Below are 14,388 nucleotides of genomic sequence, written 5' to 3'. Positions count from 1 at the left end.
ATCCCGTGCGGGCGCTAGGTCTGAGAGGACAGCCTTGTCGTCAGTGCGTGACCTCGCTCGCCGACGACGAGTGCGTCAACACTGCACCTCCTTTTCTTCCCGGGCGGATCTGTGACCACCGGTGAGGAGGGAGAGAGAGGCCGTCTTTTTAGATCTGGAGAGAGGGTGATAGTGTGAGAAGCAAGTGGGCAGCCCTTAGCAAGAAAGCTCCGAAGCTCCAGCCTATATATGTTTTTATACTACTAGTACTAGAGGTGGAGTAGTGGTAGAGTAGTTTATATTTTCTTTGAAAACAGTACAAGTTAGTCGTGCTTCAAAACTGAACGGCACGCCATTAAAAAAATAAAGTCGAGAAATAATGCGGCACCTCGGGCCAACGCGGCCAGATCGCATTTTTCGCGAGAAATTACACATGATGTTTCGTTGACATGTGGTCCCGTTCCAACATGTCAGTGAGACGACAGCGAGTCCTTTTGTACAATTTCCGAAAGGACGTGTAGGCCGGGGTGCCTCTTCGTGTACCGTGGCAAACTGGCAACCGTCCACCGACTCTTCGCCTTTCCCTCTCGATTTGGAACTGCTGTCGCACGCTCTTCCTCCCTCCTCCATTTTCCTTCACCCTTCCTTCTGCCATTGTTCAATCGTCTTCTCCATGGAGGGAACAAGCCGGAAACGACCCCGTTATTCTTGCCCCGATCTGAAAGATGACGTGGTGGGGGAACTCATTGATCGGTGCGACGTCATCACCTCGGCTAGCATGGCAGGTTCGTTCAAGCCCATTCTCGACTCAACTAATAACATCATTACAAGGAACCCAAGGGTCCAGGAGCGGTTTGATCTCCCTTATCTTCTTCGCTATAAGCCTCTTCGCATGGGAACGGACGACGGAGGCCTCGCCTTGTGCAAGTTGATACCGCTTGATAATGATACGTGTGATGTCAAGATGCCATCGCTTAAGGGTAAGTCCTGTACTAGCACAAATGGAGATTGGGTTGTTTATATTGGGTACAATTGCGAGTGGGAACTTGTGAATGTGTACACTCGTCAGCGGATTCCACTTCCAAAAATCTCCGAGTGCCCTGAGGTTGAGCACACAGATGATCTACGTACGTTCAAATACGATAATGGTGACTGTCGTCTACTGAAGATAGCAATTTGTCGAGTTCCCAACCGCTCTTGGAATTACAAGAACTATCAAGTTGTTGCTATCTTCGACAAGCTTGTTGCCGTCCTTCGTGGTTCGACTGGATGGATATTACTCAAAAATCAGTTTCTATACACGGATGTGTACTATGATGTAATTGAATACGAGGATCTTGTGTTTGCTGCCACCACTCGTGGCACTGTTTTTGCATGGGATCCTCGTAGTTTCGGTACGTTTGTCTTCCACCGTAATTATAATTGTTTCATCCACATGCATGCGGGTTAGCAAGTTTCCCTTTACTAATTAACCTTCTTCTTGTGTTTCCAAGGTCCTATGAACATTCCACCACCTATACTTGAAAAAATTTATAAGCAAGGGGGAGATGATGATGGTGATGATCACGAGCATGAGGAGGAGCAGAACTTATATACTCAGTGGCGCCTGGCAACTAATTCCGATGGATCACCTCTTCTTGTATGTATACAGTGCACTAAGACTGCTACTACTGAGGAAGAAGGTGTTGTCTCCCATGGTCGCCCTCTCCTGACCTATTCCAACACCCGTTGCATGGTATTCAGGACGGATACTAGTGTGCTAGCGCCAACACCTTCTCCCTGGTTCAGTATTGATAGTCTTGGAACAAACTCGCTCTTCCTTGGACCAAACTATCCAATGATGGGGAAAGGCGATCCATCTGCTGTTGACACAGCGTTACTACCATTTATGAGAAGCAACTGTATCTATACCTCGGACATTTCGGTGGTTCCCTACCCTGGTCCCGATATATGCCGCTTCAGCCTGGATGATCAGTCATGCGTTGCTCTCGATATTGACAATAGCTGGCCCTTCCCAGAGCACCTATGGTTCAAAGCAAGCGTTTCCAACGCCGAGGATTGGTTGACTTGAAGTTCATTTCATTGCTTGTTATTTGTTGTGTGATGAAAACTTTAGTATTTTCTAGAATGTTTTGTTGGAAATAATCTATAATCCAACATGTATCCTCGTTGTTGTTGTGCGTTGATGACTTGTTGTATTTAATGAATGGTACATTTCAGTTGCGAATGCATGTCATAGACTCAATTTATGAATGGTTTTCGAGTCACTTCTTGGAGTGTGAGTACCATAGTAGTATAGCCAGCATCCGGTTAGTATATGAAGTTGCCACATCACATAGAGCCAACCTAATATTGGAGTATGCTAGCCCTCCACCGGCGCGCCGCTTCAAATGGCGGAGGAAGTGAGAGGTCGCGTCACCTTGTGTCCAGATCTGAGATGCCACGTGTACCAGATGAATGACTCCAAGTTCGACCACCGTGATGTTAGGTGCGAGCCCAGGAACACTGTTGGAGAGACCCCTCATAATTTTCCTACATTGGTCGTTTGATTCATAGGATAGAATGCTATAGGATTTTTTTCCTACGTAATCATCTTTTAATTGGCAATCAAGCATCCACTCCAACTTTTGTTTCACTTCCTTTGTTCCTACGAAGAGAGTACTTGCTCTAAATGATGTGCCGCTGCAAGAGCCGCCTATATTTATTAACCATGCTCTAAAAAGGTGGACCAGCTTTGGTTATAGTAGTACTGTACTAGGTTAGTAGGTGACCTTGCGCTTGGCTCTTCTCCTCTTCCGGAAGTCGAACAATAATCATGGTACTACAGTAGTACTTCTAGCAATCTGACACCAAATGAACTGCTGCACGTCCACCGCTTGTAAGCAAAATTTTCATCTCGTGCTGCGAGCCACCGCGCACGCGTTGGCGAGGGAGAAGGCGTAGTAAGCAAGCTTCTCGTCGTTCTGCGAGTTGACAGGACACATCAAAGTTATTTATTAGTACTATTGGAGTAAACTCGCTCTTGGAGTAAACTCGCTCTTCCTTGGACAAAACTATCCGATGATGGTGAAAGCCGATCCAGCTGCTGTTAACACAACGTTACTACCATTTATGAGAAGCAACTGTATCTATACGTCGGACATTTCGGTGGTTACCTACCCTAGTCGTGATATAGTAGGCCGCTTCAGCCTAGATGATCAGTCCTGCGTTGGCCTCGAGATTTACAATAGCTGGCCCTTCCCAGAGAATCACTTGTGGTTCAAAGCAAGCGTTTCCAACGCCGAGGATTGGTTGAGTTGAAGTTCATTTCATTGCTTGTTATTTGTTGTGTGATGAAAACTTTAGTATTTATAATCTATCCTCGTTGTTGTTGTGGGTTGATGACCTGTTCTACGTAATAAAATGATATGCCTGTGATAAACTTACTAAATTTATGAATGGCTATCGAGTCGCTTCTCTGAGTGGGTGCTGTGACGAGGCAATTTTTTTTTCGAATACATAATTGTACGTGCATTGCAACAGGTTATCGGATGAGGCCAATCAACAATAGTACACTATTTGTACTAGCTTCACATGCTGCACTATCTCTACGTCTACGTACGTAATACAACAATTTTTAAACTTGAGACCAGCCACCCATCCTCACAAAGAACACGTCTTAACCTAGCACAGACTCCAGGAAATTTGGCCATAGTGTGAGGTGGGCCATATGTTAATGTGTTCGCTGTATGTAACCAGCACCTCGAATCCTCGATACTACTACTATAAGTAGTACTAGGAGTAGTAGGGTGGCATGGGCCAGAACAAGCATTCACGTCCAGGAGTACGGCACACACCACCAGCACGACTTCCATCTGACACCATATTTCTTGGAGTCCGTGCTACAGCAATCTCTTCAACCTAGTCTTTCTCTAACTCAGCCATCGCGTGGCGGGCGAGGTGGGGGTTTGCCGATAGTCGGTTTCCTCAATTGTGGTCCCACTTGTAAGGCCAACTCCAACGCACGACCCCAAACGGACCTCTGTTTTGCCCGGATTCTATCCGTTTGGGTGGGGCAATGGGGTCGTGTCCGGGCCATTTCTCAGATGCGGTGGTCGTGCGCCGAACGCGCGACCGAATCCCGACCGCGTACATTTTTCTTTGCAAACACATATCTTTTTTTCATCATTGATTTTTTGGTACATGGAAATGCATCACCAAAATTTTGACTAGAAAAGCAAGACCAAAGAAAACAAGAACCACAAGAATACATTTTAGAAGATATCCAACTTCCATAACTGCTCCTGTAAGTTGGATTAGTGCCTTCTCGATGCATTCATTGTTGATCCGCGGAGGCTCGATCTTGCGTGCTTGTTTCTTCTTCGAGTGTAAAGAAGTAGACGTGTCTAGCCTCTATTCTATCAACAAGTGCACTAGTCTCATCTCTAGCCTCTATGCTAGCTAAAAGTGCTAGAACATATACTAAATTGTGCTCTATCAATATATCATTGTACTCTTCTTCTCAATACCAAAACTTGCATCCATTCTACACAATAAAATTTTAAGTTAGCACAACTAGTCTAATCCGAGAGCACAACCGAAGATTTGGTCGAGTTCTTCCTCCTTTTGCCGACACGTGGGACATCCAGCATCCAGGTCGTGTCATGCAAGAAAATAGAGTGGTAGGTGAAGCCACGTGATGTGCATCTTGGGTTAAACTGTAAATAGAATCTTACTACTCTTGAGTAACTCCAAAAGCGGCCACCGAAGATCTTTATTGGATTTGTTTTTCATCACCAGCACGTCGAGGTGAAAGATGTGCAGGTTCAGTGGGTCCTCTTGCGTTTTCACTGACATGTGGGACCGCATATGAGCAAACAGACGATGGGCTCCGCGCGTCTGCTGGCTGGCTGACAAGAGAGATAGAGGAGGGCCGAGCACAGACTCCAGGAAATTTGTTCTACGTACTCGATATAGTGGAGTAACCAGCACCTCGATATAGTGGGGTGGCATGGGCCATAACTAGCATTCATGTCTAGAAGTACAGCACACGCCACCCACACGAGTCCCATCCGACACCAATTTTCTTGGAGTCCGTGCTAGCTACAGCCATCTCTTCTCCCTCCTGTTTTCTCAGCCATCGCGCGGTAGGCGGGGTGGGGGTTTGTTGATAGTCGGTTTGCTCAACTGCGGTCCCACTTATAAGTGAAAATGCAACATAGCACGCATTCCCCCTTGAGCGGCGTGCCGGACAAACCGTGTGGGGGTGCGACGCGAACACGGTAGGCTTTTCCTTTTGAACTTGTAACTTGTAAAATTTGGTTCTGCTCCACGGGGCGACCGATAGATAGACATAACGATTTTCCCTAGAGTAATGAGAAGTTTGGTTCTGGCACGGTTCGGGCATGGAGTACGTAGGAAAATTATGAAGTTGATGCGAAAGGTAAGATAATTACTAGTAGTACCATATACTACTACATGGATTTGACGGAAAGATAAAGATACATACGGATCCATCAACGGCATCCTCACGCCCTAGTGCACCGGGTCACCAACCGACGTGTGAGGAGCAGCGGCGTTGGCGGCAAGCTCAACGTGCTTCTAAACAATGCCGTCCAAGGTTGCCCTGCAGTCCAAGAAGGCCAGCGTCCTATCGTCCTCCTCTTGCATGTACTAGTCCTTGTGGACGATTTGCACGTAGACGTGGGTGATTATTTCGATGGTGTCTTGCTGCGCCAGGCGCTGCGCGGCGAGCGCGACCTCGAGGTGGACATTCTCCGGCGCGACAGCGGGCAGTCGCAGGGCCACTAGTGCGTCGAAGAGGTTGTCACCATAGAGGCTGTTGAGGGTGGCAGGCATCGCAGAGCCTGGGCGCGTGGGCTGGAGGCATACGTCAAGGTCGTCCACGAGCTTCTTGACGATGGTGAACTTGTCGAGGAAGCCGACGAGGACCTCGTCGAACAAGGAGACGAAGCTTTCGTCCAAGCGGCCCCTCGCCTTGGCGGCCTCAAGCACTACCTGGAGACATTCCTCGGTGCCAGGATGCAGGCCGGCGTCGTGGACCATCTGGCACAGTCGGCTGATGCTCGCGCTCATCGCCTCCATGGGTCTAGCTTCTAGTCAACTGATCTTGCGATTGGAGTGATCACTCTTGCCCTTAGGTGCGTAGGTGCGTAGGATTTCGTAGATTGGACTGGCGGGAGCCTTTATATGAGAAGTGCAGACTGGGTTGAATTCACGTGCGTGTTGGCCATCTACTCCTCGCCCCTCTACTGCACTTGCCTTTGGCTGTATGACAGGTTGGCCAGCCACCCGTTCGACCCACGTGTCATACACCCAAAGGCAGGTGCAGTAAGTCAATGAAGCTGCGTCCCCCTCCATGCCCATGCATGCTTTTAATGACTTGAGACTACCAAACATCACATGCAGTGGTTAGTTCATTGCATGTAATCCTAGTAAGTAGCAAAAACACATTAAGTTACCTCGCCGATAGGAATAAAACAATACACCATGTATTTAATTACAGAGGGAGTATAGCCAGCATCCGGTTAGTATATGAAGTTGCCACATCACATAGAGCCAACCTAATATTGGAGTATGCTAGCCCTCCACCGGCGCGCCGCTTCAAATGGCGGAGGAAGTGAGAGGTCGCGTCACCTTGTGTCCAGATCTGAGATGCCACGTGTACCAGATGAATGACTCCAAGTTCGACCACCGTGATGCTAGGTGCGAGCCAAGGAACACTGTTGGAGAGACCCCCCTCATAATTTTCCTACATTGTCGACGACGAGGTGCCTATGGTGACTTCGTAAATTTCAAGATGATAGTGCCGTGAGTGTGTGCGTTCATAGGGGTGAGTGTATGCGCGTGTATATGAACGCTTGCATCTGTACTGTGTAAAAAAACGTAAATGCGTGTCAAAAAGAGACTAGTCTGTATACTCAATATTGTGCACCTCGGAGAGGAAAACGATAGAACTAGTACATATTTATTTACGGTGCAGATTCACTCATTTTGCTCCATATGTACTCCGTCTCGGTGTAGTCTAGTCACTTGCTGAAATCTCTAGAAGGGCAAATAATCCTTTCTGGTTTACAGGGCTATACTAGCAAGTAGTTGTACGTACTAGTACAATAGTGGGCTCACATAGCAATTTTGTCTCATGCAAGAGCCTGGATATATGCGTGCTCCATTGTTCGCAACTGCAACGTTCAGTTTGCGCTTGGCTCTTCGCCTCTTCGAGAAGACGAACAATGATGTTACCAATACTGCTTCTACAGTGTCGAATCCACTGCTGCATGTCCGTCCACCGCGAGCAGGACAGATAGCTTGTTGTAGAAGTACTAGTAAGCAAAAGCCTGTCCTCGTTTGCGAGCAACCGCGCGCATGGGTGAGGGAGAAGGCGTGTAGTAAAATCAAGCTTCTCCTCGTTGTACGAGTTGACGCGACACATCATAGCACTGGCCCCACATGCTTGCCTCTAAACTTGGCTGAAAGACCCGCAGTGTACAATATATTTGCTGCAACTTCTAACATTTACCCACCACAAATTAAAATATATGTGGCCGTATGCATCGTTCTGATGCAGAGGTCGGGGAGTCCCCCCTTTTCGAAAAAAAACAAATTAAAATATATATTCCTATCTTGACCAGATGAGCGTGCAAACTACAATCACCAGGGTGTCAGGTAGGGCCAGAAGACTATTTTAATTTTTTTTAAACTTCGAGACAGCCACATAGCATGGAGCCGACCCCAACGATTTTAAGCTTACAGGCACAGTACATGCTATCCTAGACTACTCTACACATGAAACTGCCACACGAGCGTCCGGGCTGCGCTTGGCTCTTCGCCTCTTCGGGAAGTCGAACAATGATGGAGTACTACTGCATTGGAGGAGAACTACAGTACGCTTCTGGCCATCTGACACCGATTGAACTGCTGCATGTCCACCGTGTGCGGGAGGGAGAGCGTGTAGTGAAAGCTTCTCCTAGTCTTGCCAGCCACCACGCTCATGGGCGAGGGAGGGAGGCTCCTGCCTTTGCGTGTATGACAGGTGGGCCCGACAGGTGTGTGGCCAACCTGTCATACAGCCAAAGGCAGGTGCAGTTAAGTCCGCAAGGGAGAGGATAATCAAACTTCTCGTTGATGTACGAGTTGACGCGACACATCAAAGCACTGCACTCGATATATTTCAATAATCTGCGTTTACCGATGCATTAATTACAACGCATGCATGCATGCTGTGACTCTCCTTTTGATACTTGCATGTGTTGATTTAATGCACCTTGAAGTAGTATAAAATATGTGACGGTAAAGCTTTGTAATACACCGGCCCAAGTCGAGAGATGGTTGTGCACGAGGAGGGCGAGATCATGCAGACCGAACAGGACCCGACGATGGAGCTCTCTAAGGTCTCGATGGACCTCACCGTGCTCCAGTGCCCCTTGTGCCTCCGCCCCTTGAATTGTGGTTCCTCAACGAGTTGTGTTGAACTTCTTGTGAATTGTGGTGGTTTTCAGTAATGAAAATCGGAAGGGGCAAGCCCTTCTTTGATCAAAAAAATTAATCATCCTTATATATTCATCAGTCTTGCTATAAGTCGCAGTAGATGCTATATAGGTCCGTCGGATGTTACATCAAGATCCATGCATTCAGATTTTCTTTTTTCTCTCTTAAATCTCAGTTGAGTGAGACATAGCCACGCCATTAAACAGAGGCTCGGGTGCCATTAATGGAGACCTTGGGAGAGAGGTGGACGGCAGATGGAGGTCAAAGGGCTCTCCTACCGATAAGCACGCGCAGGGGTCTGATCGCATGCCACTCGTACTCAAATAGCTACCCTGCACGGCGCCTCCTAGCTAATAAAAAATGGGGACGCGTGGCGGCACATAAATGGTACTAGTAAGTAGAACGCCCACGGTTTCAATAATACTTGTGTTTCCGATTGTAACGTGACAGCACTTGTTCCAAAATAACTTTGTTAATTGTTAATGTGTGCGCCTTCGCAAATCGGACTGCAAATTTACCATAGCATGTTGGTGCCATGTCATGGCACCAAGCCAAGTTTCATTATTTTCATGCATGTTTTGGATTTACAGGAATTAAAAAACTAAGTTTCTCAATGTTTCCAACCCAGCCACGACGCCCAGAATTTTGAATTTCATTCCCATTTCTTGCATGGAACCTAGAAATTTACCCGAGGACACACATGTGATTTTTCAACCATGTTTGGTGCACTGGAACATGTGCTTGTATTTCAACTTTGAATTATGCACACAAAGGTGACACATTCCCTCTGAGAACCATGAGCCTTCTTGAGAGAAGCTCCGATTTGCAAGAAGCTTATACCAAATTTTGTTCCTATTCGGCCAATTTTTTTACCATGGCATGGTACTTCCATGACATGACACCATGCCAAGTTTCATGATTTTAAAACCAAGTTTCTCAATGTTATCGACCGAGCCACGATGCCGAGATGTTTGAATTTTATTGTCATTTTTTGCACGGGACCTACTCCCTCCTTCCATCTATATAGGGCCTAATGTGTTTTTCAAGACAGCCTTTGACTATTGACAAGATTAATAGCACATGAGATGTATACTACGAAGATTATATTATTGGAAGCTCCTTTGACATACAAATTTGAAGGTATGCTTTGTGTAAGTTGCATGTCATATATTATTGCTCTAACGTTTGGTCAATGTTAGCCTCGAAAAACACAGTAGGACCTATATAGATGGAAGGAGGGAGTAGAAATTCACCCGAGGACACAAATGCGATTTTTCAACCAACTTTCGTGCACGGGAGCATGTGCTTGTAGTTCAAATTTGAATTATGCACATGAAATGACCAAAAACTCAATTAATGTGTAAATAAGGCCAAACGAAGCCGGAATAATTCCAAAATTTAACAGGGCACTCATGTAGTTCTATGTTGCCTTTGTAAATAAACTCAAGCGGGACAACGTATATCATTTCGCACTCAAAGGTGGCACGTTCCCTCTCAGAACCACGAGCCTTCTTGAGAGAAGCTTCGGTTTGCAAGAAGCTTATACCAAAATCTGTTCCTATTCGGCCAATTTTTTACCACAACATGGTAGTCCCATGACATGACAATGCCAAGTTTCATGATTTTCAGACGTGTTTTGGATTTACAAGAATTTTAAAACCAAGTTTCTCAATGTTCTCGGCCGAGCCACGATGCCCAGATGTTTTAATTTTATTCTCATTTCATGCATGGGACCTAGAAATTCACCCGAGGACATAAATTTGATTTTTCAACTAGCTTTGGTGCACGAGAGCATGTGCTTGTAGTTCAAATTTGACTTATGCACATTAAATGACCAGAAACTCAATTAATGTATAAAAAACGACAAACGAACCCGGAGTAATTCCAAAATTAACAGGGCACTAATGTAGTTCTATGTTGCCTTTGTTAAGAAACTCAAGGGGGGGCAACATATATAGTTTCACACTTAAAGGTGGCACGTTCCCTCTTAGAACCACGAGCTTCCAAATCGGCCCAATTTTTTACCACAACATGTTAGTGCCATGACATGACACCATGCCAAATTTCATGATTTCCACGCGAGTTTTGGATTTACATGAATTTAAAATCAAAGTTTCTCGATGTTCTCGGCCGAGTCATGAAGCCCAGATGTTTGAATTTCATTCTCATTTCTTCCATGGGACCTAGAAATTCAACCAAGGACACACATGTGATTTTTCAACCCACTTTGGTGCACGGGAGCATGTGCATGCAATTCCTATTTAGATTATGCACATTAAAAGTCCAGAAACTCAATTAATATTTTAGTCATTTTTTGTGTTCTAAAATGCCTGCCGGCTCGCGGAAGGACGTGTTGCTGGCACACGCGCGGATTCAATGAAGGCAGGTGGGGCAGTCTTAAGCTGGTTGCACGCGGCGAGGAGGCGTGCTCAGCCTGGCCTGCAGCGAGTGCGGCCCTCTTGGCCGGCGCACCGGTTCAATGCCTGCGCTATGAGAGGTCGCGTCCGTGTCAGAGCAATCACTCCCTCCAGTCCTTTTTTGTTTGGGTATAACAAAATCTCGTTTTCCATTCACATTTTACAAGTAAAATTCGTGGACAAACTTTGACCCAAAGTACGATGGGGACTAGTAAACCAGAATGGAGGTAGTAGTTTTTTTAATCAAAGAAGGGTTTCCCCTTCCGATTTTCATTACTGAAAACCAGCATCTAAATCTAAGCCATAGTATTTGCCCTAGAACTACCAGGTTCAACATCTCGCAACATAAACCCACACAAACTCCATCGCAAAAAAACCATACAACCATACACCAAGGAGGTACGTAGTACTATGAATTCCATTTTCGCTCCATACCAATCGTTCTAAAAACTACTTACTACTTATAACGCGCCATTGAAAATCGGAACTCTTAACCCCGCTAAAAAATGATATTTTAAACGTGGCTACTTGATCTGTGGAAACTGGCAAGCCACCGCGCTCCAAGTCGTTCACCTGTGGTCCCGAGTCCCAACCATCAACTCCTACGGATCAAATTATCACGCGAGCTGACTATTCCTACAAAGGTGCTCCACCACGTACCCGGTACCCGCGAATGCAGCAATCGTGCACCTAGGGTTTTAGGGTTTATTTGTTAACGTCGCCTTTATGTAACACTCATGTGTGCGAGACAGCGAGAGGCCGACTGCTTGCGTGCGCCTCTTCTCTTTGTATATGTACTCCACCGTTTGTCTGGTGTCCAGAAAATTATAATAACTACTAGCAATGTGCCAATGCGTTGCCACACGATCAAAGTAGATTAATACATATTCACCGATTTGATAAAAAAAAGTCTAGTTTTGAAATACGTATATCACTAAAAATATGTTATGTTTCACTCAAAATATATTCCTTTGGCGGTTTTGATGAGATAAGGGAGGAATGTTGTTGGTTTCATGATTCGAGAAGTGGTATATGTCTAATTTCTATTCTTACTAGCAAGATGCCCGTGCGTTGTACGGAACATCAAGATCTTGTGGGAGAAAAGGATGAACGAGGGAAGGCCTTTTTTGCAAATGTGGTGAAGAGTGTGGGTAAATTGCCATATTTTCCTTCCTATCCGTCAGATATAAATCGGACGACCTACATTGCAGGATGGCAGGCCCACCATCATCACCAACTCTATTTTTATCCCTACTCTTATAAAAAGCATTGTCGATGATGATCGTGTGCCTGCCATCCTGCAATATAGGCCGTCCGATCTATATCTAACGGATAGGAAGGAAACTATGGCAATTTTGCAAAAATATACCCACACCCCTCTCCTCGTTCATCCTTTTCCCCCACAAGATAAACTACTCATACAAATGCATCTTGACGTTCCGTGCAACGCATGGGCATCTTGCTAGTTGTTGCAAAAAGCCCATGTGTGTGAGAGAGAGGGAGAGTGGAGGAGGACGGAGTGCATGTGTGACAAAGACACAAGGAGTGTGTGTGCGATAGGTATCAGCTTAAAATGAGGCGATACTGTGTGTGTGCACGATCGAGAGGGCGTGTCTCAAGAAGGGAAGAAAAATCTACATAGATACAAGGAGCGGGAGAGAGACATGTATGCGATGGTGGAAGCACGAATGTGCGGGTGTATAAACCTATCTAGAGGCTAGCTAGTCGATAAATGTTTGTGAGAGAAATACGAGTCGGGGTGCGAAAGCGAGAGTTTTGTGTGTGTGAGAGAGAGAGAGACAGTAGTCGGGAAGGGGAGTGGAAGCAGGAGTTGTGTGTGTGTGTCTGTGAGAGAGAGAGAGAGGAGACGGTAGTCGGGGTTGGGTAATCGGTAAACAAATGAATAATGTCAGTCTGGGATGGAGACGAAAAGGAGACCGCAACATATGTTGTATCTAGAGGAGAGAGAGAGAGTAATTTTAGTGGTATGAGTCATATGTAGAGACATATAGGGTGTGTGAGAGAATCCCATAGAGAGAAAGACAAAGTGAAAGACGAGTGGAGACTGTGTGTGTGGCGGTGAAAAAGAAAGCTTAGGTACCGAGTGATACCAGAGAACAGTAGAGACGTGAGAGATAATGAAAACCGTGTAATGTATAATGATAGGGAGAGTGTGACACTTCTCAAGGGAGACGTCGAGAGACCATGTTTGCGAGGATAGGAGAAACATGAAGTGAGGGTGCGGGTGAGCTGGAGAAAAGAGAGTGATAGCTACCTGAAGGAGCATGCATGCGAGAGAGATGGGCGTGAAAGGAGTGAACAAAAGAGGGATTCAAATATTTGAATTCGAGATGATGATACATGTAATCCATACTCGACCCAAAATTGATCTATCAAACATGCATACTCATATGAATTCACGCACATCTATGTTATTTAATATGTAGATATTACTGATCCATACATTTTAGTAGAACATAATTTGGTTAAAAAAATTCGAATTCAACCATAAGATTTCGAGATTGTTGTATTTGTAAATCATATTATACATATAAAGGAGCAGAATTCTTTGTTGTGCTTTTGAAAGTATATATCAAAAATGATGTATATAGAATGTAATTCCAATTGAAAATGGATCCCGCCCGAAAAAAAATAGAATACAAACGGGATTCGAATTGAGTTGGCACGGTAAACATGCACTCTGCAAAATTTGAACGAAGCGGGGAAAGTCGCAGTAACCGCCCGAAACCAAAATCTGCGAGATGGAAATCACTACTGCCTATCCCTACCACGCAAAGCCTATCTGCTGGATTTCTATAGGTTTTGATAGGGGTAGGTTTGTAATTTCACCCAAACGTGACGTAACCGCCTCTCACCTGGATTCATACACGGTGGGCGCCAAAACACAGTGTGTCCTCGGCCGAAATTGACTCCCTCCCCGCTTCATATTCATAGAGGTGGGCACCAAAAACAAACTCTCGTCGGCAAATATTCGGTGTATGCGAGATTACCGTCCTATCCCCAACCGACTAATGTTGCCGTGATGTAGTAGAAATTTGAAACGGGGGCTAAGTTTGGAAATTTCCTCGCATTTGAGACAAGCGCGCCCTGAATACATGGTTCCCCCTTCCTCTCTACCTCCCTTTTCCCCATTCGTACTCTGTGGGCGCCAAAACACCCTCTCCACCCCACCCTCCTCCGTCCGCTGCCGTCCGCCACCCCATCCACCGCCGTCCTCCTCCACCATGCCGGAGCTGATACCCCGACGCCGCCCTCCATTACAAGAGATCGACCTCTCTCATCCATGGCTTCGGACCGAGATCCTTGCATCCCGTCCTCTCGCTTCATCCCCGCCGTCGTCCACCTTGCCGGCGCCGCTCCTACGACCGTCTCGTCCACCGCGCCCCGCCGCCACCGTCTACCCTCCAAGATCTGCTTCCACGCCGCCGATAGCCATCGCTACCGCAGCACCGTCAAATTCTCAGCAGATGCATACACGGTGCCG

Source organism: Aegilops tauschii, chromosome 7, assembly GCF_002575655.3.
Source record: "Aegilops tauschii subsp. strangulata cultivar AL8/78 chromosome 7, Aet v6.0, whole genome shotgun sequence".
NCBI lineage: Eukaryota > Viridiplantae > Streptophyta > Magnoliopsida > Poales > Poaceae > Aegilops > Aegilops tauschii.
Note: the sequence above shows the minus strand (reverse complement) of the source record.